This window comes from Trachurus japonicus, chromosome 13 (assembly GCF_045865225.1).
Source record: "Trachurus japonicus isolate A0001 chromosome 13, Traja_1.0".
NCBI classification, from domain to species: Eukaryota; Metazoa; Chordata; class Actinopteri; order Carangiformes; family Carangidae; genus Trachurus; species Trachurus japonicus.
The window spans coordinates 42,902,815-42,927,862 of record NC_140919.1 but is presented as its reverse complement, the minus strand read 5'-3'; positions in this window follow the sequence as shown (position 1 = coordinate 42,927,862).

Here is a 25,048-nt window from a genome sequence, read left to right as displayed (position 1 = left end):
TTAACACTGTAGAATGGGTAGGTATGATGTATGCTCCCCGCGTCAGACAAGACAGCTCCCAAAACGGCAAATATTTTCAGCCGCTTTGGTCGCTCGTCACGTGACCGACGTCAAAGTTCGATCGCGCTGGTCATTGTGGAGCCGAAATACAAAAAAAAGGAAAAGCCGAGTATATCTCTATTCTGACAGGTTGCTGCCGAACCGCGTCATAGCTCATTACCCTAAAGTTAAACCTGGCTCAACTTCTCATCTGGTGACGCTTTGGACACTTTGGAAACTTTGGAAGCGAGGCGACGCCTGTTGACGCTTTGGACGCTCAGTGTCGCCGGCTCTCATTGAAAATGAATTGACTTCCGGCGTTTTGACGCTTTGGAAGCTTTTGGTGTGAACGCACAGTTAGACTTGGCCCCAGTGACACTTCGCCCCTTCAGCCCCTCTGTACCCCAAATGGCAGCAGCCAGTGATTTACAGAATTGGGAGTGGGATTTACACTCCTGCACCCTCTTCCATTTTTCACTGGTGAGGAAAACTCACTCTTACTCTTGTAAGGTGAGATATTTACACAGAAAGACAGTAGGGAACTATGCAAGTCCACTCGCTTTTCCGCTGTTTTGGTTACACTCCTCTCGCCCATGTGCATTTATTTACAACGAAGCCGGCGAAAAATCAATAAATGGGGCTGTGGATAAAGTAACATATACTTTGTTACGGCGTTTGTGTTTGTGTAGTCTTAACCGTCATAAACAAAGGATAAAAGTAGTATCTTATAGTCCGAAAAGTACGGTAATAATATTTTGTTTAAGCACAAAATCTTCTCACATTAATAATTTGAGTTCAAAAGCATGCAAAATACACCACCCATTTAAAATTTAACTGCAACTATAAACAGTTACTCATTTTGTAAATATGCAATCCTGAATACAATTATTCAGTTGCTTCACAATACTTGTTGTGAGTTTTAATTACTATATATTTAATTACTATTATATTATAATTGTGTTTGCAGGTGTCCTTCCATCACTTCAGGGATTTGTGAAAAACTGCAACATGAAAAACCAATGGTGCACTTGTTGCATGTGGCAGTGGTGGCCCTTGGGAGAGAGATTCTCAGCAAATTTATGAAGCCAAACACTTTACCACTGAGCGTAAAGGAGATACTCAAGGTTGATTGGTGCGGAGATTTGCAACTGTCAGACAAAAGGCTCTGTGTTGAAGGTTCTGCTACTCTGTGATGAACAAGGTCCGTCTGGAGAGGAAGATATGAGTCGTAAATATCTACAACTCACTCAGAGAAGTTCCTCCTCAAACACCTCCCACTGGACAACAGCATAGTAACATCACTCCATCTCTACTTCAGTGTGACGCTGTGGAGCTTTTATCACATTTACCTAATGTTGTTCCTCCAGAAGAGCTTGGTCAACTAGAGGAACCAGATTGATGTAGACCTGGTACTAAATGCCCAGACCTACGATGAAGAGGATGGCCAAGTGGATGTAGACTGGTGGAGCCATGCTGCATCTCTGTAAGTTCTCAATAACTTAACTGAGGCACAAATGCTACATGGATTCCTGCCAACAACAGCAGAATGTGGCAGGACGTAGAAGGGCCTGGGCGGTTTGAACCCTAGTCTTTCGGCTAAGAGTCATGAACGCTGACCATTCAACCAAAGGGAAATCCCTGTGGCCATGTAGCCAGGGTGCATGATCGATTGGAGGCGGGGGGCACGGGTCCAGGGCCCGGCGGTAGGCGACTCGGTGGTCCCTCCCCCCTGCAGCGTCTCACTGGTGCTGCTGAGAGCTCAATTGAACTGACAAACAGGAAGTGATTCGGTTAAGTACGTTCACTTAAAAGATTTGTTCTTTTGAATGAATCGTTGGACACAACATTTAAGATGATAATTAGGCTACTCCCCTCCTCCTCCTCCTCCTGCTCCTCACTCCTCCTGCTGCCCCTCTGGTTTGTGAAAACCGACCCCCTTTCCCCCGCCTGGCAGAGATGCAATCCAAACTGGAAAGCACCAGCTCTGAAAACTGTTTACCTTGTAAAGCTTGAGTTTTCCTCGGGTTCCTTTTGGTGCCCATATGTCGTTCACATCAGCAGGGCCGCGGCGCGCACCTCCATGGCCGGCTCACGCCCTGCAGCGTTTGTTTCATCCCACCTGGTGACGTCATCGAACATGGGATCATTCACAAAAAACATTTACAAAAAATGTTCAATTTCTTTTTTTTCTTTTAATGTGGTCGGAACAATGGGTAATTTTCAGACTGTTGGGATGTTGGATTTATAACATGGCACCGCTGCAATGTCACTTTTTTACGCACATCAGTTTTTCAGTGAGTGTTCATCCCACACACACACACACACACAAAAATACACACAACGAATACAGCAAACAGACTTCAAAGGCCGTTACAGAACACAGTGAACTACATAATTCAACCGGAAAGTCACTGCTGCTGCAAAATATGTTCTCACTCAACACTGACTGACACAGGCCATGACTGGTGGAAGAGGTAGAGGACGGGGAATTGATTGACAACCATGACTTCACAAACCAGACGTTTTTTCACCCACATTTGAGCACACACACACTGACTTAGAATTGTGTGTGTGTGTGTGAACTCTTTATGTCTGTAGGCACCACAGTAGTTTAACTGAGAGCCTGCCTCTGGCCAATGTAAGGCGCACACACACACACACACACACACACACACACACACACACACACACACACACACACACACACACACACACACACACACACACACACACACACCTGCTTTAACTGCATGACTGTGCAGTAGATAAGCACCAGCATTGGTATGTTTATCACTCTGAGATACATTTGAAAAATCCAGCTTGAAATGTCAAACTTTTCAAGATGGCTACCATCTGTCATGGGGATTACATGTTTTACCCGTTTGACACATGTCAATTACTAATTTGTAACTGAATCCTTTGTTAGTTAAGGTGTCAGATTCCCAATTAGTCATGTCAATAAATACTTTTTGTAACAACAGAATATGATCTCTTTAAACAAATACTTGTCTATCTACAGGGGTTAATTTGTGCCGGATCCTGCCGGAACAAGATCCGGCACCTCTTAATTTTGGCCTCCCTGTGTTCCGGTACTTATTTGGGCAGATCCGGTACCTCTCATTAAAAAAAACCTTTTAAAAATGTTTAAAATAAAATAATAATATGTATTTATTAATTTACAGAACAAATCCCCATAATTCCATGTTGTTTATAGATTTAACGTCATTTGAAAGAGTCAGAGATCTGTTGAAGTTGACGCACTGATCGGTATAGTTTCGCTTTTACCGCGTGAGCACTGCTGCACTCGCCATTCTCTCTCTCTCCACCCCTCTCTGCCTGTGTGTGTGTGTGTGTGTGCGCGTGCGTGCGTGTGCATGTGTGTATGCATGCGTGTGTGTGCGTGTGTGTGCCGCGCGCCAATAACGGCGAAAGAGCGAGATGAATGAACGGAACGATATTGCCGAAAAATATATTCGTGGCGGACGTAATTTATTTGAAACTGGGCAACACTGGCCGGAGCAACAGGCGGGGACCCTGGCATCAGCCCCTTACAGCAGGGAGATTGAGAAGAAGAGGAGAGGCAGTGAGAGGAGAGTAGTGTGGGACGTCCAGCGACAGGTCAGGGATGAGATGCACAACTGTTTGGACAGCAGCTCAGTTCAAGCTGAAGCAGACTTACTATCCCTGGATTTTTATGGAAAATTCAGGTTTTGCTGCACAACTGAGCTGAGCATACTGTCTATTAATAGGTCGCCGTGCCAGTCTTTGAATAATAGAAAGATTTGTGTGATTTATTATAAGCTCTTTTTTGTTTTTTGTTTTTACAAGTTAGACCTGTTGAGAAAATTCCTGCCTGTGGGGATGTGGGCATTTGCCTGTGCTGTACAGAGTAGGCTATAGCCTATATTTGAAATTGAGGCTTGTCCAACTCCTCTGGCTCCACCTACAGCCTGTAATCGTATTTGCCAAAATCCACCGCGCCTGACGATTCTCCACCAGGGGGAGCAGGAGGAGCAGCCAATCGCCGCTCCTACACGTCGTGCTATGGATACGGTACATCTTCTGTGGGTGCGTTTATGGCTACTTTGTGTGTGTCTGTGTGTGTGTGGGGCGCTTGGCAGAGGCAAAGACGGTTTATAAACTCTTTGGCAGAGGTTCATAAAGGGACCTGACGGAGTATTGTCTTGAAATTTCCGACCAAGTCGCGGAGTTTACTTTCACTTTCGTCAACTTACCAACTGGAGCTTTAAGTCAGACCGTCTGACGCGGCGCTCCTGTAGTGCGCACTATGGTTGGTTTGAAACGAATTTCCCGCATTATGAGATTTGCGGGTTAAATCAGTTGAAAAGTAGGTTATTTATTTCGGTTAATTTGCACTTAAAAAGTTGGGAAACCATTAAAGTTTAAAAAGTAGAGCTCAAATGAACTTTGTAGGAGCCAAGTTGTGGCGCCCGCCCTCACGCTCCCAGCGCCACCCTCAGAGTTCAGAACGCCCCCTGGGGGGTGGTACCGCCCCCGTTGAGAAACTCTACTTTAAAGGATGCCTCATGAAAATGAAATGTTATTTTGATGTCTTTTTACATTCATAGATAAGAAATAAAAGAGTTGAGGGTTCAGTAGTCTGGCCTGACGTTAGTGCGTTGCTGCGATTAGCCTCTGATTGGTCGGAACGAGCCACCCGGTGGAAGTCCCGCCTCCCTGCTGCAGCTTTCACAGTCGCCCGGTAACGGGAAACATCAACAAACAACAACAGGAACCGAACCATGGATCTATTATACATCCATGTCATGAACCGAACATAGGAAGAAATGTCCGTCAGCGGTTGCCGACCGTCGTTAAACTGCGGACCCAAATCCAGTTTCCAACCGGCACTGTTTTGCAAGCGCACCGTTGCTGCGGTGCCGACCGCAACGAGCGTTTTTTTCTCTGATGGCAGAATCATAGGCGGACCAGCCACACCCTTCTTCTCTGGAGGAGGGTTCAGTAATCCGATGGTGACAATCTAGTGGTCAGTTGTAAACATCTTTTGTTGCATGTTTTAATAAACTTGTTTTTACATTCCTAGATATGCAATTAAAGAGTTTAATTAAGCAATATCACACGAGAGGGAGTGCTGTTGTACTGTAATGTACTGTACTGTATCATTATACATTTATTTTATTTTTTCAGCCGGGTTTAGGCTGAGAATTATCTCCAATTAGACGGACCAGGTCAGGTCCAGGTTTTAATGTCCAGGTCCGTTTCTAACTGTAGTAGCAGCAGAGAGATGGAGCAGCTCCTGTATGGGGAGCGTGGCTCTTGTCCAATCAAATTGCTCGGTTGGGACCAGCAGAGACACCTAGGGCAGTTGAGACAACCAGGGCAGCTGTAGAGACAGAGATCAGGGAAGAGTAGGAAAAGGGTCTGGAGCTAGAATGAGACTTTATCAACAGAATAAAGAGCACCTGAACACGTCAAAAGAAACAAATAAAAACCTTTGAGACCTGCACCATCTTGTATAAATTTAACTGTGCCAGAAAAGTTACAGATGGTGAGAGAGAGAGAAGTGTTTTGAGGGTTATTACAGTCTTACTCCGGACAGGATGTATGACTACATCATGATGACAGTATGCAAGCCGTTTTGTCTTTGCACTCTTGTAATCAGTCAAAAAACTGTGTATAATGTACGCGAAAAAAGCCAGGCTGGCATGCCAAAAGCAGATCACAGGGGAAAGCATGCTAAAAAACAGAGAGATGAAAATCAAAAAGAGAACATCAGGTCTCATTACTGTCGTGCCCACACACAGATGAGCCAACTCTTAATGTGGCAAAGATGTATGATCTTTATAAAATGAGGTGTGCTGAAAATGAAGACACACCTGTGAAAATGTCATATTATAGGTTTCTATTTAACACGGAGTTTAATGTAGTTTCCATGTCCCTAAATCAGGCCGCTGTGATGAATGCGAGGCACATGAAGCAGCTCAAAACAGGTTTAGGGTTAGCTTTGTTAAGCCAGGACCAACAGGAAGCACATAAACACATCAATGAAAAGAACGGCAATGAATGCAGAACTAGATTAAAACACATGAAACAATGGTTCTTAAAAAAAAGTGGGGCGTGTAGGGTTGGAGAGGAGGGGGGTGTCAAGGGTGGAGGCTTCAAAAAATAACTTCAAACAGATAATTGATATAAAATAGTTCTTGATGAAATGTGTGTTTAATATGTTTTAATGAAATTAACACTGTTTTTTTTTTTTTTTTAAATGTGCTGTTTTTCCATGTTCTTTGCAAATAAAAATCACTTTTTTTCTTACAAACTTGTTTGGCTTTGCTATTTACCAATATATCATATTATATACTACAATATATATACATTATCATTATTATTATTGATAGCGTTTACCGCATCTGCAACCATGTCCTTCACCTGATATTGCTGGTTGATTGCAATAAAAATTGTTACTAATATAAGTTGGTTACAATAAATACATTTTGACAGTAAAACTGGAATTGCCATGTCTAATTAATTCTGACTCAAGTGAAATAAGTTACTAACAGTCAATACAATTAAGGTAACAGTTTGCATGGACTTTTCTGAGAAAAACTAAAGTAATATAAAGGAGTTATAGCAACTAGAGTAATTTGACCACTTATTAACACTAAAACTTTGATATAAAAATTGAGTGGGTTCAACATAATTAAGCTTGTAGAGGACAAAACAAATCATGTTAGTTGTACTAAACTAATTGAGTTAGTCCAGGGAAATACTCAATAATGAATTAGTTGGAATTACTTAAAAAGATAATTTTTTATGTTGAGCCAGTGTAATTTTTTTTAGAGTGTGGAAAAGGCAGCAGAGCCGATGCATTACAATTCTCGTCAATACTGTATTTGTGCTTCCACCGGCGCAACTGCGTTGTATCCCTTCTCCTGCACTGTCATATTGTTAGACGGTTACATGCTGTCATTTCAACATACCGCTATTCTGACATCCCACCATTCTGACATGCGAACATCCCACCATTCCCACAAGGCTTTAATAAGGAAATGTGCGTTACTCAACAGGTGACTCCCTTCCTTAAGACACGCTGATAGAGGAATACCCACATGGTTGTGCGTAATTACGCAGCAGAGCGTAGACAGGGACTAGTCTGCCTGTCTGGTTCCAGGGTGCCATTCCCAACGTTTACTTTCATGTTTCAGAATGCCGGCCCTTAATCATGTTTGAAAAAGGGCCACCCAAAGGTGTGCCATTTCTAAAAGTTGGTTAAATATGCTACCGCACTCACTCATTGGTTGCTGCGGTATTCCAGTGGTAGAGCAGTTGCCTCCCATACAGGCGACCTGGGATCGAATCCAGGAAGAGATGCGCATTGATCATTTTTTGTTTGTATATTAGCCCACTGTACATACACACACCGGCCGGCTAATAATGTGTCGTTCACACACAGCCGATGCGCCGCCGGCGCCCGCCTTGCAGCGATTGTTTCATCTGGTGTATTTTCCGCGAGCGATCGCGTGAAGCCGCCGGGCAGGAAGTCAAACAAAGACACACGAGAGAATCCGGTCTCTGACCCTTCAAAATAAATCAGCGATTGACACCTTCGGAAATTTTCGGAATAGCGGACCATCGGAATGGCGGTCGCCCCCTCCCCCTGTCTAGCCCCTTTCTGGTCTTTTTTACTAAACTTAAAGGGATAGTTCACCCAAAATTCAAATTTGTGGCTTCTCTGAGTTACAGCAGGTTACTGTTAAAACTGCACATTCGCTATACAAGATCTGTAATAACTAATAGTCGAAAATTACAAAGGGTAATAAACTGACAACGCACAGAGAGAGAGAGAGTCTAAATATAGACTCTATGATATATAGAGAAAAGAGACACAGACGGGGATAATGATAATGGAATGAACACAAACCATGACAATTTCTTTTTTTACTCGAAACATGAATCCTGCCAGACAGTGTTGGTAAAGCAAATGGCCTTTTTTTTTTTTTAATTTGTCAACCAATGAATGTGAGGTGTTTACCCACTAATGATACAATGCAGTACTGTTCTTTTTGGGTCTTAACTGCAGGTTTACAGAGAGGTTTCTGTCTCAGTCTTGATTGCACTCTTACTAGCCGTGGCACACCACCCACAACTAATAATCGTTGACGCAATGTCCCACTTCATGTGTGGAAGTGCATCTTTGATTATTGTCTTCAACAGGCACCATCTCTTGATTCAACTCAGAGCTTTCAGTGAGTTACAGCCCACTCTCCAAACCAACACACAGAATGCAGAGAGAGAGAGAGGCACCTCTCACCTGAGACGACAGCTCCACAAAACGGGGGATAACGAGCAATTAGAGTCCTCTCTGTTCGTCCAATCAGATCCTAATTAGCATGAAACACGATTACCAGCTAAAAACTCCAGATAAGGCCCAGATGACTCAAACTAGAAATGATTCATTGCCGTACATGTTCCACATAAATGAATTTTAAAGGCATATCGGCTCCAGAAGGCCACTGCACAGGCGTTTATTCACAGGGATGATTTGCACAGCTGGATTCTGGGCTCGCAGCATCAGTGTGAAGCAGAGGGGTGCTGTTTACTTTATTCATCTGCTCAGCAGCACGACGGATGACTGAGTGGTTCTGAACACAGCCTTACTGTGTACGAACAGTTTCCTAGTCGTCCGTGGGTTTGGCGTTTGATTTACTTGAAAAGGTTGTTCATTTTGAGTGCTCATCTTGTGACTGTGATAATCAGCATGTCTCTCTTCCCACGATAGTTGAGATATTTCTTATTAGCACTAATGTCTCTTAGGCCATGTACACATGTAACTGGGGATTTAGGAAAATTAAGGCCTATCACATTTCAAACAGTTGTCCCAAAAGCGGGGGGCAACCGCCATTCCGACATAGGTCTCTAATTGTCTAAATGGCAACACTTAATTTTCTATCAAATGTCCCATCATTCTGACAATTTTTGCCTCCTATGGTCGGAATGTGGTATTTTTTTTCTCTCTCTTTTTTTAAAAACATCCTGCATTTCTGACAATTCCTTTAATAGCGTATTTTTCCCCAAAACATTTTGCATTTGAGCTTAGGCAATGAAGAAAGGAGTTGGTTAAGTTTAGGTAGTGGCTAGACAGGCAGACTAGTCCCTGTCTGCGCTCTGCTGCGCAATTACGCATGTGGGTGTTCCTCTATCAGCATGTCCTAGAAGGGAAGAAGGGAGTCACCTGTTGAGTAACGCACATGGTGGGATGTCGGAATGACAGCACGTAACCCCTAAAAGCAGCAGGTGTGCAAATGTCCCATTTAGGGGGGCACGTTGGGACAGTGCTATAAATTACCTCAAGAACAGTTTTTACAGAAACATGTTGTGTGTAATTTCCACAACTGCATAATAGACCCCGTGCTCTTTTCTTCTGTAAATCCCTGCTCTCAACAATTCTGACGTAACAATACAACCAAACATACCAGCTCCAGGCTGAAAACATTTCATAGCAGAATATTCCACCTTACCTACCTCTTTATTCGTCCTTCCTGGACACATAACTTTCCTGTTGCCCTAAATGAATATCATCTAAGAAGTTATTATTAACTTTCGACTGACGAATGACAAATTAAGCGTAGCGTTAGTTCTGGCAGGCCATGACGTCAAGCTCTAATCAGCACAGCGTAACTGTCTTCACCTGTGCAGATCAGCTGATGGCTCAGCTGACTGCCGTGGCTGCTTCCTATCGGGGAACTGCATTCAGAGCGGCTGTTTAAACTGCTCTGGTCCGACGTCACCTCCCTTGCTGCTGCTGCTTCCTCTGTTGGCTTTCTGCAACCCACCTCCACCCCAGCTCCTCCTGTCATTGTTCATGTTGGTTGCTCTGCTCTGTCTGGGTTTTCTTTGCTGCTGAGCTCCACATAGTTCTCTTCACAGACTTGAACTTCTCCCACACAGCACTTAAACCGCTCGTAGTGGTCATAACTTGGTATAATCTCATGTGATCGTAACAACAACATCAAATTTGACTTGATCACAAATAACACGATTCATGTCAATGCAAAAATAATTTATTTAAAACATCACTCACCACACCACACAAAAACACCAACATAAATGAATAAGTAAATACACAAAGAAAACCTTGACTCCAAAACAAACACACACACACACACACGACTCTAAATCTTAAGGGAGATCAGGGTCAAAAACAGGTTCAAGAGACAGTCAACACTTATAGAGAGGCGTCGGATTCACCAGAAGTGTCAACAATAGTAGCAACAGGGGCTGGGTCCAGGTGAGGTCCCAGAACCGAGTCCAGGTGGGGGGATGTAACCACACCCACCTGAGGGGCCGGGACCACGTCCAGCCGAGGGGCCGGGACAGGAAATGGGGCAAGAGCCGGGTGCACAAATCGTGTATATAGAGAGACATCTGTAAAAACAAATAACAAGGACAACACAGACACATTTACTGTTAACATGTCATTGAACATAGTCCTTCTCTGCAAATCTGTTGAACGCTATTTAAGACAAAGCATTATTGGATACATATGCATGTATATTTTTTGTTGTTTTGCTCAAAAATCAATGTAAAAACTCCACCTGGTCCCTCATGGACCTTGTTTTGTTTCGGCTTTGGGCCAGGAGGGCTCTGAGGTGGCTGTTTGCAGCCACATCTGCCCTCCTGACCCTAACAAGTCTGTTGAAGGCAGAGAAGATGGACATTCCCACCCTCATTAAAAGCCCAAACAGGTCCTCCCTGCTGACCGCAGTGTCACGTGATGCATACTGCAAATAAAACACAGTAATAATTAATTGAATTGATGAACACTTCACAAACAAATGAAAACCATGACTCCTCCACACACAGGGTGTATTTGTTATGACAACATGGGAACAATAATATACGGGTGATTCTTCAACTATCGTAGAATTTGTGTCCCTGGCAGATATGACAAACACTGAAACACATTTCTATTTTTTTTTTTGGCACACTTACATGATCTCAAGAGGAACTTTAAACAATAAATTAGGCATCACATGTAGGCTACATTTCACTATATAATCGTAGGTTTATATGTATTGTTTTTACTACATTCACTTTGTCCAGATTTGTGACTGTCTATCCCTCTTAGTGTTGAATTAAATTGTGAAAACCGAAATTAACCCATTAAACACTGATAAATTTTTATAAAAAACAACTGAAAGTGTTAGAAAGTAGGGTTAGACAAGGTTTTTAAATTAAAATAAGTCAAATGATTAGGGTTAAGTTTAGGCAAGGATTATAAATAAATAAAGGGGTTGATTGGTTAGGCGAAGTAAAGATATACTCCCAAACTCCCCCTATCTGGCCAACACCAGCCTAGGATGTGGCGGGAGCTCAGCGCAAGGCACGGGCCGACGCAAGTTTGTCCCCATACCACCTCCCACGCGCCGTCATGACCATATAAGAGGTTAAAGAGAGAAGAGCAGAGACAGCAGAGAGAGGGGGAGAGGGGGGGAGGGGGGAGGGAGGGGGGTGGAGGAGATGGTGTCCAGTCCGGCGCGGCAGCAGCAGATGATGTCCACTCCAGTGTCCGGCGTGAGGGTTAGCACTGCAGGTGTGGACCCCCTAGGGGTTGAGGTAAGGGCCAGATGCCGGTGGGGGCTGTCTAAGGCACAGGGCAAGGAGCAGGAAGGGAGGAGACACAGGAAAGGAGAGAGACACACAAGAGGAGGGAGGGAGACACAAGCAGAGACAGGCAAAAACACAGGAACAGGCCCTGAATGGACCAGGAGGAAGCAGTCTGGAGGACACATGAAGGATGGATTGACTATTAATTTCAGAGTGAACATTAAGTTAGGCGTGAACATTATACTGAGTGAGTTCTAGACAAGGCAGAGTGTGTAAGAAGACTATGCGCAGAGCTGAGTGGGCCGCACAGTGCCAGGGGACGCCCCCAAAGACACTCGAACAGACCCATCAGCCTGCCCGAGCCCGCAGCAGGAAGGCCCCGCCCAGCTGTAAGTGCCGCCGCCACTGCCCCAGACCTGAGTCTGGACAGAGAGCTGGCTGCACCCCATCACTGCGCTTGACCGACCCCCCACGAGACCGGCAGGGAGACGGGAGCCGGATGGCCCACGAAACCCCAAAGTGAGTACTCTGCCAAGTCTGTGCCCACTGGGATACGTCGTCAGTTGTGCGCCCCGGGGTCACTGGGTGTTTCGACCGCTTATCACAAGACACCCTGCCCGGGGTTGGTCCCGCCGGAGCTGCGCCTTCTCCGGGGCGTATCCCATTATAAACTACACTGCCCTACACTGCACCACTTGAATTTTAAAAGCTTAAAGTGAACATATTGACAGACACCATACCATTAGAGCACAGAGGAAGGTCATTGTGTGTATAAAAACGTTATAAATGTACCCAGCACTTAGTTTTATGGTGAGTAAAGGCAGTTTAAAGCATTTTAAGGTTATAAAGTTTAAAGGATTAAAGTTTTAAATGGTCAATGTTTTAGTTTTTAATTATTACAGTTGTGGAAACCAGGCTATTTTATCAACAGTTAAGTTTTTAAGAAAACATATTATACCAGGCTATGCCACAAGCAAGCAGTGAAAATCATATTAAGGTCCCTGAAAGTAGTAGCAGGAGCTGTGCTGAGAACACTGATACTAGGTGGGCCAGTTCAAACCCCAGGCCCAGAACCTCCTCCCCAGGAGTGACCAGGACCAGCCCAGCCACCCCCAGGGAACTGAGGGAACAGGGCCAGCAGAGACGGGCTCCGCCTCCCTGCCCCCCCATGAGGGTCCAGGAAGAGGAGAAAACCAGCACCCAGTGTTCCAAATACACCGCACAACTCCTGGGGTGGTAAAAGATAATAACCTACTCACCAAAGCTAAGTTTGTCGAAAATCCGCGTCCAATCCTAATGTAAATGGGGCTCCTGGCACCTGTACTGGCTGTGGAGCCCGACCCTCTGAGTCAGGGTGCAGAAAACCCCAGGAGGCATTGCGTTGGCCACGCCCCCTTCCGCTGGACGGCCGCGGAATGAATTATTAATTTAGGTGGAATCAAAGTCAAAATTACGTCAACCAGAGGCCAGGTTATAAAGTCAACCTTATTAGTGAAGTGATTCCGGCAGAAATGTGAACATTAGAGTGGGCAACACTACGAAGTTAAATGAAAAAGGGCCTCTGGTAAGGCGGAGCCGGCCGCCATCTTGGTAGGGTCTGCTGCATGTGTTCTCCCTGTTGGACCCGGAAGAGGAGCTTTCCTCATTATTTATGAAAAAAACGCCGTGAAAAGCGGGGAAGCTGCCCGTGGGTGGAAAGCCTGTAAGACTAGCAAGCAATTCCTGGCGGATTTGCAGCAATCAGAGACTCTAAAGTGAACTTTTAAGACGGAGATCGCCCGAGAGCATTACGGCGACGGCCGCCATTTTGAAGAGGTCCCGCGGGCGGTCCCTACCGTGGAGCGATCCCCCTCCGCCATTTTGTGACTGAAAGCGGGCTGCTATGATAAGTTTACACCAGGTAGAGGGAAAAGGCGGTCGTGCGGTCATTATAAATAAAGTGTAAAGTATAACTAGTAAACCAGAATGATTAGAAAGGACTCTGAGACCCAGTAAAATACTTTAATTATTTCACCACTCCCACCCCTGATGTAAGGGGGTGGGTCGGTGAATGACCCCCTAGGTGAAGAGCCTAAAAAAACTGTGACACTGCCCCCTAGCGGTCGGGAGCAGCATCAGTCAAAGTCAATAACCAGTGTCCAAGTCTAAATCTAATTTCCTTCCAAGGGTTAGGTTTAGGCAAGAAGAAGGGAGCGGTTAGGGTTAGGGCAAGACACAGGTGGGGGCATAGCAAAGCAAGGAACAAGGAGAGTAAAGGAAGGGGGAGAAGTAAACAAGAAAGGGAGAAAAGCACTAAGAAAGAGAGTCAAGAAAAGAGGGAGAATTAAACAAGAAAGGGAGAAGAGCACTAAGAAAGAGAGTCAAGAAAAGAGGGAGAATTAAACAAGAAAGGGAGAAGTAACCGCAGGAGGAGGGAGATCAGTATCTAGACAGGGAGAAGTATACAAGCAAGGGAGAAGTAATTGCAGGAGGAGGGAGATCGGCGTCTGAGAAAGGAAATGTGAAGTGGAAAATGTAATGGAAAAAGACCAAGAAATCAAAACCATGTACAAGGAACATGTACCAAAAATAAGTAAAAAAGGAAATGGTAAGGATCAGATGAGCTTCATTTCCAAACCATGTCCGTGCACACCAACCCAGTTAACCTTAAGTGTCCCAAGGGGAGGATGCAGCTGAGAGGGCAAAAGCTCAGTGAGTGAGCACTGGCCATGACCCTCCCCATAAGAGTGTACAGACCAAGTGGGACAAAAACAATGGCTGACACTGTACTAAGGTATGTAAAATAAAAATACAAATATATATAACCTAGAGAAAATATGAAAGGTCAAGTGGCGTAAATGCTAAAAGAACCATAAATACCACAGGTACCAGAAAGTGAAGGGCCACTTCACAGAAGTATAAATACAAAAACAGTATATACAAAAAGTGTCTATATACAAAAAAGATATATGTACAAAAACTTGGAGATGAGCAGGAGCAGATGAGTTACAAGTTCCCCAGCATCTCCGTTCACAGCTCCCTGTAAACTGAGAAAAAAGGAAAGGAGTGCAGTGAACAAGGCAAATAATATGAATAAAATATATGTACATGAGAGAAAGTGCAGAGGACCCCATGAAAGGGCCAAGTGAGGTGCACTACTGAAAAGGTCCAGCAGATGGCAGTGTGGCCAAAGTACTTAGTAGTGACAGAGGAGGAGGGGGGGGAAGAACAGACAAGGAGTGACAGACAGCAGGGGACAGATCTGAGGGCCCCATACTTACCTGAGGGGGACTGTGCCCTGAATGGCAGTGCACGGGGCCTTGTGGTCTTATTACACATACCTACCTGGGTGTGACCTGGCCATGAGTGGCAGTGCATGGGGACTTGGGTGAATGTGCTAAGGTGACCTGGAGTGAGACCCGTCCTGAGGTGCAGAGTGCTGTTCCTGGGACTCATCTTCTACGCCTGCATGGCTGTCTTTCATTGAGTCCCCGTGGATAGCGTGTGTCCAGAGTCCGGATCCAGTGGGCCTCCCTCTTCCGTCGTGCCGCCTGTGTCCATGTGGGGTCGTGTTCCAGCGGCCTGCAGAGCATGTTGTTCTCCCCATGCCGTTGAAAGTGACCTGCTAAATGGGAGGACGCCCCTGTACGTGTCCTGACGACGTACTTGTGCTGGGTCAGCCGTGTGTTCAGGGCGCTCCCTGTTTCACCGACATACAGCAGACCACAGCGTTGACACTTGATGACGTAGACGCAGTTGTCCTGTGTCCTGGGAAGATGGAGGGGGAGGGGGAAGCCATGGCCCGTTGTTGGATTCGTCACTGATGTAAAGTGCTGCATTCCCTGTCGTGGCTGCATTGGTGGGCGGAGCTTGGCCCTGACCAGCAGTTGTTTCAGGTTGGGATTTTTCTTGTAGGCGGGGATGATCCTGAATGTCCGGCCCAGAGCTGTATTTGCCAGCGTGGTGTCAAAGTTGGACCTGAGGGCTCGGACAGAACGTCTCCCAAGAGAGGAGTACGTGACCACCAATGGGATTCCCTGTCGGTCATCCTGGACCCGCCGTGGGGCAGGGTTTCTCATGGACCTATCAGCTTCCCTCAGGAACCGTCTTGAGTAACCCCGCTTCTTCAGCGCAGTGAAGAGGGTCTTCCTTGCATCGTCACGATCCTGTGGGCGTGTGCAGATGCGGGAGAACCTGAGCAGCTGGGACTTCAAGATGCCAGTGAAGACATGCTTAGGGTGGAAGCTGGCCTTATGCAACAGGGCATGTGTGTCTGTTGGTTTGAAGAAAAGCTTCACATCCAGGATGCCTGTCGTGGCAAAGTCAGGGCCCTTGAACGTTGTTGTGTCCAGGAAGTGGACCTCTGACCGGTGTATTTCGGGTTCCACCTTGATGGATGCATGATGGGAATTCAGCGTCTGCAGGAAAACATCAAATTCCTCCCTGGAATGTGTCCAGACACCCCAGACGTCGTCCAGGTAACGCATGTACACTACTGGCAGCAGGGTGCACTTCGGGAAGACACTCTCCTCCCACTCTGCCATGTAGATGTTAGCGTACGCTGGAGCAAAGCGCTTGCCCATAGCTGTACCTTTGACCTGCAGGTAGAACTTGTCCCGGAACAGGAAGTCATTGCGTGTCAGACTGAGGTCTAACGGCCGCAAGAGGGACTCGTCTGGCCTGGCAGGGTCAGGGTAGCGCTGCATGATGTTACGAACTGCCTCGATTCGTAGAGGGATTTCGATGTTGGTGTACAGGCTGGCCACATCCATGGTGAACAGGAAGCATGGGTCAGACAGCCGCAAGTCCGCCACCCGTGACAGGAAGTCCTGTGTATCCCTCACGTAGCTCCGGTGGCGCGTGGACAGGGGCGTCAAGAAGAAATCCAGGTATTCTGCCACCCCGTAACTTTCACTGCCACAGTCCGACACGATGGGACGACCCGGCGGAATGCGGTTCGGGACCGTCCACTTCGCCACGGGCTTGTGTATCTTCGGCAGTAGGTAGAAGTAACGGGGGCGGGGCGGTGACTGGCCCAGGAGGTACTTGAACTGGCGCTTGGTGATGTGTTTTGAGTCCAGCAGAGACTTCAATTCCTCCCTGACGATGACGGCCGTGTCCAGGTACATTGGTCCGTCCAGTGGGATGTAGTATTCCAAATCCGTCAGCTGGCGGAGGGCCTCCGTCACATAGTCCGCCTGGTCCATGAGCACGACGGCGCTTCCTTTGTCAGCGGGCTTAATGACCAAGCCTCTGGCTCTGACAAGGTCGCCCAGTGCCTTCTGTTCCGCTGGCGGTAGGTTGGGGGCCTCCTGGACGTATTCCAAACCGGACAGTGCCGCCCCATCCCTGCAGATGAGCTCCAGGAGGGGAGTTGGTAGACGGGTGATGGGGGGTTCCCACTCGGAGGGGTGAGTGAATGACTTCTTCACGGTGTACGGGCGGGGGCCGAAGAAAGCACTCAATTTCAGCCTCCTGTGGTACGTCCTCAAGGAAACAGCCAAGTCCTGGCGGGCGGTGGCCGCAGCAGGGCCCGAGGGAATGAAGGACAGGCCCCGGCTGAGGAGGGAAAACTGGGCAGGTGTTAGAGTGTGGCCTGTGGAGAGATTGATGACAGAGTTGCTGGACTGAGTGGACGTGGCGGGTGGAAGTGATGGAGTCGGCGCTAGTCGAGAAAAGCCTTCCAGTGCTTCCACATGGCTTTAGCCGCCTCGGGGGCCCAGTGGACGTTATCCGCCACGGTGCGGAATTCGGCTGCTGCCAGGCGGGGAATGAAGGCGGACCTCTCCCTGATGAGGTCATTCAGCCGCTTCACATTGGCCTGGATCTTGGCCGGCAGGGCTGGACTGACGTTCAGCAGCGGGATGTAGACTGCCGCACTGGGGAAGACCAGCTTGGCCGCACTGTAGAGTGACCCGAGGGACTTCCTCAGCCCACTCTGGTTGGTGGAGTCCCTGTCATTCAGGCCAAACGACAGGATAGCCGTGGTCACGAATGGTGAGGGCGCCGTCTTGTGGCGGAGGAAGTGCGCCGCGTGGTACAGTTTTGCACCCGGGAAGCAGTCCACCTGCACACAGACGTCCTTTATTGCTGGCAGCCTGCCCATGTTGGAATCCCCCACAAGCATCAGAGGGCGGCGCGGCTCCAGGGACCAGGTCTGGATCTTGTCCCCATCGTGCGGATGGTGGATAAACAACGCTACGTTGTGTACATGTCCCGGCCGGCCCGCTGGCTGCTGGGGAGGTAGGGGGGTCAGCGTTGGACTGGCCAGAGCCGAGGTGGAGGGTGCTGCAGGCTCCAGTGACTCCGCGAACGCCAGCAGGGTGTCGTCGTCAGGCGAAGAGAACCCATTTCCCTGTGGTTGCTGCACCGCCGCAGGGGTGGGGGCACGTGGTGAGGCGGCTGTGGGCTCCATCTGCAGGACCGGTGACATCTGGCCCGCCCTGAGGGGGGACTCGTCCGACTGGACCGCCGGCGCCGAGGGGACGTCCACCACCATGTCATCATAGAACATCAGCGGTGATCCCCCGGGAGAAGGTGACTGGGCCGGAGGGAACCCCATCTGGGGCGGAAGGGATGGTGTGGCTCCGGTCCCTGCATCGGCAGGTGACGGGGGCTGTGCGACCACGCCCACGAGCGGGACTGAAGGGGTTAGCGATGATGAGGAGGAGGAGGGGGAGGAACGTAGGAGGAGGATGAATCCGCCGCCGATGATGATGATGAAGATGAGGGGCTGGATGACGACGAGTCGCTAGACAGAGAGGCCGATGAGATGGGCACCAAGGACCTGGAGAGATCCAAGGACAGGGCATGGTCCGGCCCTGGAGAGACTGGTGCAGGGGGAGGCCCAGGAACCGTCGGACCAGCAGTGGGTAATGCAGGGGGGGAGGAGGAGGAGGGCGACGGGATGCGCTCCGGTGAACCGCGGACAGAGCACGCCATGATCTCTGTGAGCATGTCGGTTGCTGCCTCCACTGACGCCTCACGGAGCCCGGGCGCGTGACGCTTGGTCCTCCGCACTGCCACCAACAACGCCCGCTTCCAGGAGGGGACGAAGAGCTCCAGGATGACCCTGACTGCGTCGTTCCTCACCCGGAGGTAGTGCTCCCTGAGGGTGTCCAAGGTCGCAGCCGTCCAGGCCTTTGCATTATGGTGGGCGCAAAGGCTTGTCTCCTCCGAGGGGCTGTAGGGGCTGATCAGCCGGATCAGGTAGTCCTCCGCTTCCGCCAAGAAGGTGGGGAGAGGGTCGGTCGGTCCGGAGGGGAGCAAGGAGGCCTTATGGTGGGCGAGGAGGTATTTTTCCAGGGCACGGAGCAGCAGCTTGAAATCTCCTTCAGCCGTCGACATGGTGGAGCGCGAAGTGCAAAACTGTGGGAGGGGAGAGAGGAGGGAACAGGAGGAGAGAGGAAGAACAACGGTCAATCAAAAGTGGAAACAAAGCCCCTTGAAACCGGGGTAGAGCCCAACGTGAGGCGCCTTTAAAGGGACCATCCCCACGGGCCCAGGCTGGCAAGGCCAGGAGGCGTGTAGCCCAGTAACAGTACCCAGGTAAAACAGAGCAGGCAAACAGGATCAACGTTGAACTACAACCTGGCCCGGGCACTCAGGCAGCCGGGGGGCAGGGAAATGCCTACAGACCCGCCCCCCCATGAAGGTAACAGCCTGACAACAGGTGCTGTCACCCAGAAGCCGAGGCCTCACCTGACACCTCACTGGGGACAGTGGGTGGCATTGACCGAGGAGCTAAAAAGAGAGAAATGATCATGGAGCACATCTGTGGGCTGAATGGCAGGAGCGGGTCCGAGGCACAGGCAGAAGGTTAGGTGAAGTAGAAATGTACTCCCAAGCTCCCCCTATCTGGCCAACACCAGCCTAGGATGTAACGGGAGCTCAGCGCAAGGCACGGGCCGACGCAGGTATATCCCCATACCACCTCCCACGCGCCGTCATGACCATATAAGAGGTTAAAGAGAGAAGAGCAGAGACAGCAGAGAGAGGGGGAGGGGGGAGGGAGGGAGGAGGAGATGATGTGGATGGTGTCCAGTCCGGCGCGGCATCCTCCAGTGTGGCAGCAGCAGATGATGTCCACTCCAGTGTCCAGCGTGAGGGTTAGCACTGTAGGTGTGGGTCAGATGCCGGTGGGGGCTGTCTAAGGCACAGGGCAGGGAGCAGGAAGGGAGGAGACACAGGAAAAAAGAGAGACACACAAGAGGAGGGAGGGAGACACAAGCAGAGGCGGGCAAAAACACAGGAACAGGCCCTGAATGGACCAGGAGGAAGCAGTCTGGAGGACATAGGAAGGATGGATTGAATATCAATTGAAGTTAAGAGTGAACATTAAGTTAGGGGTGAACATTAGACTAAGTGGGTTCTAGACAAAGCAGAGTGTGTAAAAAGACTATGCGCAGAGCTGAGTGGGCCGCACAGTGCCAGGGGACGCCCCCAAAGACACTCGAACAGACCCATCAGCCTGCCCGAGCTCGCAGCAGGAAGGCCCTGCCCAGCTGTAAGCGCAGCCGCCCCTGCCTCAGATCTGAGTCTGGACAGAGAGCTGGCTGCACCCCATCACTGCGCTTGACCGACCCCCCACGAGACCGGCAGGGAGACGGGAGCCGGATGGCCCACGAAACCCCAAAGTGAGTACTCTGCCAAGTCTGTGCCCACTGGGATACGTCGTCAGTTGTGCGCCCCGGGGTCACTGGGTGTTTCGACCGCTTATCACAAGACACCCTGCCCGGGGTTGGTCCCGCCGGAGCTGCGCCTTCTCCGGGGCGTATCCCATTACTAGCTACACTGCCCTTCACTGCATCACTTGAATTTTAAAAGCTTAAAGTGAACATGTTGACAGGCACCATACCATTAGAGCACAGAGGAAGGTCATTGTGTGTATAAAAACGTTATAAATGTACCCAGCACTTAGTTTTATGGTGAGTAAAGGCAGTTTAAAGCATTTTAAGGTTATAAAGTTTAAAGGATTAAAGTTTTAAATGTTCAATGTTTTAGTTTTTAATTATTACCGTTGTGGAAACCAGGCTATTTTATCAACAGTTAAGTTTTTAAGAAAACATATTATACCAGGCTATGCCACAAGCAAGCAGTGAAAATAATATTAAGGTCCCTGAAAGTAGTAGCAGGAGCTGTGCTGAGAACACTGATACTAGGTGTGCCAGTTCAAACCCCAGGCCCAGAACCCCCTCCCCAGGAGTGACCAGGACCAGCCCAGTCACCCCCAGGGAACTGAGGGAACAGGGCCAGCAGAGACGGGCTCCGCCTCCCTGCCCCCCCAGGAGGCCCCAGGAAGAGGAGAAAACCAGCACCCAGTGTTCCAAATACACCGCACAACTCCTGGGGTGGCAAAAGATAACAACCTACTCATCAAAGCTAAGTTTGTAGAAAATCCGCGTCCAATCCTAATGTAAATGGGGCTCCAGGTGCCTGTACTGGCTGTGGAGCCCGACCCTTTGAGTCAGGGTGCAGAAAACCCCAGGAGGCATTGCGTTGGCCACGCCCCCTTCCGCTGGACGGCCGCGGAATGAATTATTAATTTAGGTGAAATCAAAGTCAAAATTACGGAAACCAGAGGCCAAGTTATAAAGTAAACCTTATTAGTGAAGTGATTCCGGCAGAAATGTGAACATTAGAGTGGGCAACACTACGAAGTTAAATGAAAAAGGGCCTCTGGTAAGGCGGAGCCGGCCGCCATCTTGGTAGGGTCTGCTGCATGTGTTGGACCCGGAAGAGGAGCTTTCCTCATTATTTATGAAAAAACCGCCGTGAAAAGCGGGGAAGCCGCCCGTGGGTGGAAAGCCTGTAAGACTAGCAAGCTATTCCTGGCGGATTTGCAGCAATCAGAGACTCTAAAGTGAACTTTTAAGACGGAGATCGCCCGAGAGAATTACGGCGACGGCCGCCATTTTGAAGAGGTCCCGCCGGCGGTCCCTACCGTGGAGCGATCCCCCTCCCCCTCCGCCATTTTGTGACTGAAAACGGACTGCTATGATAAGTTTACACCAGGTAGAGGTAAAAGGGAACTAAAAGGCGGTCGTGTAGTCATTATGAAGAAAGTGTAAAGTATAACTAGTAAACCAGAATGATTAGAAAGGACTCTGAGACACAGTAAAATACTTTTTTAATTATTTCACCACTCCCACCCCTGATGTAAGGGGGTGGGTCGGTGAATGACCCCCTAGGTGAAGAGCCCAAATTGGGGCTCGTAAGGAATATGAAAACAATAGGTTAGGGTTAGGCACCAGATACAATTGGTTAAGTTTAGGCATTCAAATGGAAGAAATTTGGTTAGGTTTAGGAATAATAAAAATCGTTAGGTTTAGGAACAATAAAAATGGAAAACAGACTAAAAAACGCCTTCATTGTTCCACTAATGAAAGACTAAAAAACGCCTTTTATATTCCATTCGTAAATAGACAAGATGTTGTAAATGTAAAGTGGAATAGACTAAAAAACGCCTAGTATTCCATCAATGGACAAGACTAAAAAGCGCCTTATTACTCCATTTTCTCCTAATTACTCCAATTTTTAATTGTATTTAATATTCAAACCATTTGGTTCCTTGGTGCCTAGTGCATAAATCCACCTCCTTTCTATTGCTTTCCTTTCCTTGGTTGTCCAAGTAATGTTGCTCTGGATACCAGCTATTCTAGGGTTAGGGTTAGGGTCTTCCCCAGAAAAGACATAGCATCCCAGAGACTCAGCGAGCTCAGACACAGTTACTAGCTAACGATGCATGCCAGTGCCGTGGTCAGAAATATTGTTGATCCTGCTGGCATGGTAGAGGAGGATTAGTAGTATGTTGGTGTCAGGACTCGTCACCACGCTGGACTTGGACTGGTGTCTATCTCCTCCTGGTTTGACCGCAGGGTCTGGATCTCTGAGGCCTGAACCTGTAACAAAATGTACAATTTTAACCCTCTAGGGGCCCAAGTCGCATTATTGCGACAGGCAGCATGCTTGGATAAAACAGCCCATATCTTTAAATCTACTGCCCTATATTGCTACTGCTTGGTACCACTAGATGGCGAACACGTTCAGCTTCAATCCTCACGTCATTTGTGGGTGTGTTTTTCTACAAAATATCTGAGAAAAAAGTTTGATTGGCGCACAGGCGCTCCGCTTTTTCTCGCGGAGCTAAGGCAGCTCGGAGCGACCAGGAAGTGATCTTCAGGCCTTGAGAAACACCACGCACCCCCCCACACCACACCACACCACACACACACATACACACACACTCGTCACCCCCCCCTTCCGGCCCCGCCGATCCGTGTCGCGGTACCGGGGACGAGCGGCGGTGCCGGCGGTACTCCTCGCTCGTTTTGGCCGTATGACAGACTCCCGGCCGTGGGCCCCCCCTCCTCCCCCTCCAAAGTTTCACCCAGGTGCGAGTCTGATGCAGTCGCGGCGCTCCTGCTGAAAAATAAATGTCCTTGCTCTGTGCTTTGGTTGGGTTTAGGCAACGTAGAAAGGAGTTGGTTAAGTTTAGTAAAGAGACCAGGTAGAGGCCAAGAAAGTCTCTGCTCATATGCAGCTCATAGATACGTATATACACTATATTACCAAAAGTATTCGCTCACCTGCCTTTACTCATTCTATGAACTGAAGTGCCATCCCATTCCTAACTCATAGAATTCAATATGATGTTGGTCCACCTTTTGCAGCTACCGTATTTCCTCTAATAGAGGCCGAGGCCTTTATTTACTTTAGCTGCCCAGGGGAACCGGCCTGTATTGGAGACCGGCTTATATTTGAGAGAGGCTATTATTTCTTCCTCTGTTTCATGCTGGTGCTCAAATTTGACAGTTACCGTGCTCAGTTTTCATTCTGCCTACAATTAATTATATTTTTTTACACATTACTGTAGCAGGTACCGCAACAGCAGCGATCAGCTGGACAGGATTAGGCTAATAAACGCTGGAGCACAAGTGGTCAGAATGAATGAATAAATAAATAGAAGTAACACCATGTCAGTTTGAACTGAAAATCCCAGTCCATTTATTTGGAAAATTCGGAAGGCACGTACAATTAACATAGAACTACTGTACAGTAGCCTACAGTATTACAGAAATTATTAAGCGGAGCTGGCTTGGTGTAGGCTTCACTGAATAGCCTAGTCAAAGGTAATGATGTAGCTGTAACTGTTACACATCCTATTAACAATTTAACTTGAATGACCATGACCAGAGGTATAATTTGAACAACAATTACGCCGACAAATATTTCAACGCAGTTAAATAGGCTACCTGTCAGATCAGTTGGGAGTAAATCCAACAAAAATATGATTTTCTCACAACATTCACAACATGAAATAAAGAGATTTGAGGCTCCCTTGATATAAACATGAACTCATTCGTGCTATAATCAAATACGGTATAGCTGCCGTATAAAATGACAACATTCAGTTGCAGGCAAAATCCAAACACAAAAAAACTACAGGATATCGCCTATATCAACAACAGTGCACTTACAGATGGTCACTCCTCCTCAAAATCTCCATCCTCACCATTCTCCTCATCATCAAGGACCACAAGTTCATTATTATGCAGTTCATCCTCATCTTCCTCTGGAGCGTCCTGACACCTGTTCTCCTCCGTGCGCTGTCGGAGCTGCAGGAGAGCCTGCCTTCCGCTGCTGCATGGCTGACCATCTCGGAAGCAGAGGATGAGGTCGTCCTCACTCCCGTCATTTTTCACTGACAGGCCACAAACTTTGAAAGACTTTTCAATCAAAGCCGTGTCCAGTCTGTCCCAGGCGGCGACCACCCAGTCCACAAGCAGGCGTCGGGCAGGGGCTTTCAAGTTGCCGCCGGCGGTATATTCCTTATCTGCATCTCCGGCCATCCACTCATCGTAGGCATCATGCAGACTCTTCTTGAAGGGCTGATTCCACATCACATCTGGGGCTTGTATGTATTTAGTGCAGCCGCCGGGAATCACCGCTGATGTGATGTTGTAGCCGTGTTTCAGCTCACTTTTGGTGGCGGCACTGATGTGACAACGATACGAGTCCCACGCCAGGAGCCGTGGGCTGAAGTTGAATTTTCCCACCACAGAGTGGAGCCAGTCGGCAGTGAGAGTGTCGTTCATCCAGCCGTTCACAGATGTGGCGATCGTTGCGCGGGTTATCTGCTCTCTCATCGCCTTCACTTCACGAACCGCTCCTTTGAAGACAATGTAAGGTTTCAGTTTGGTCCCGTCGGCTTTGGCAGCGAGAACAACGGTGAGATGGCTTTTCTCATGCCCTGTGGTTTTGAGAGCCACGCTCTTTGCACCCCGTGTATCAATGGTAGTGGGAGACACCATATCGAACCACACGGCCGTCTCATCCATAGCAATAATGTCCTTCTCTGCAATCTTTTTGGAGCTGATGGCTTTTCCAACGTAGTCGATGTAGGAAACAAGTTTCTCCGTGAGGAGATCCGGGTCTTTCTGCG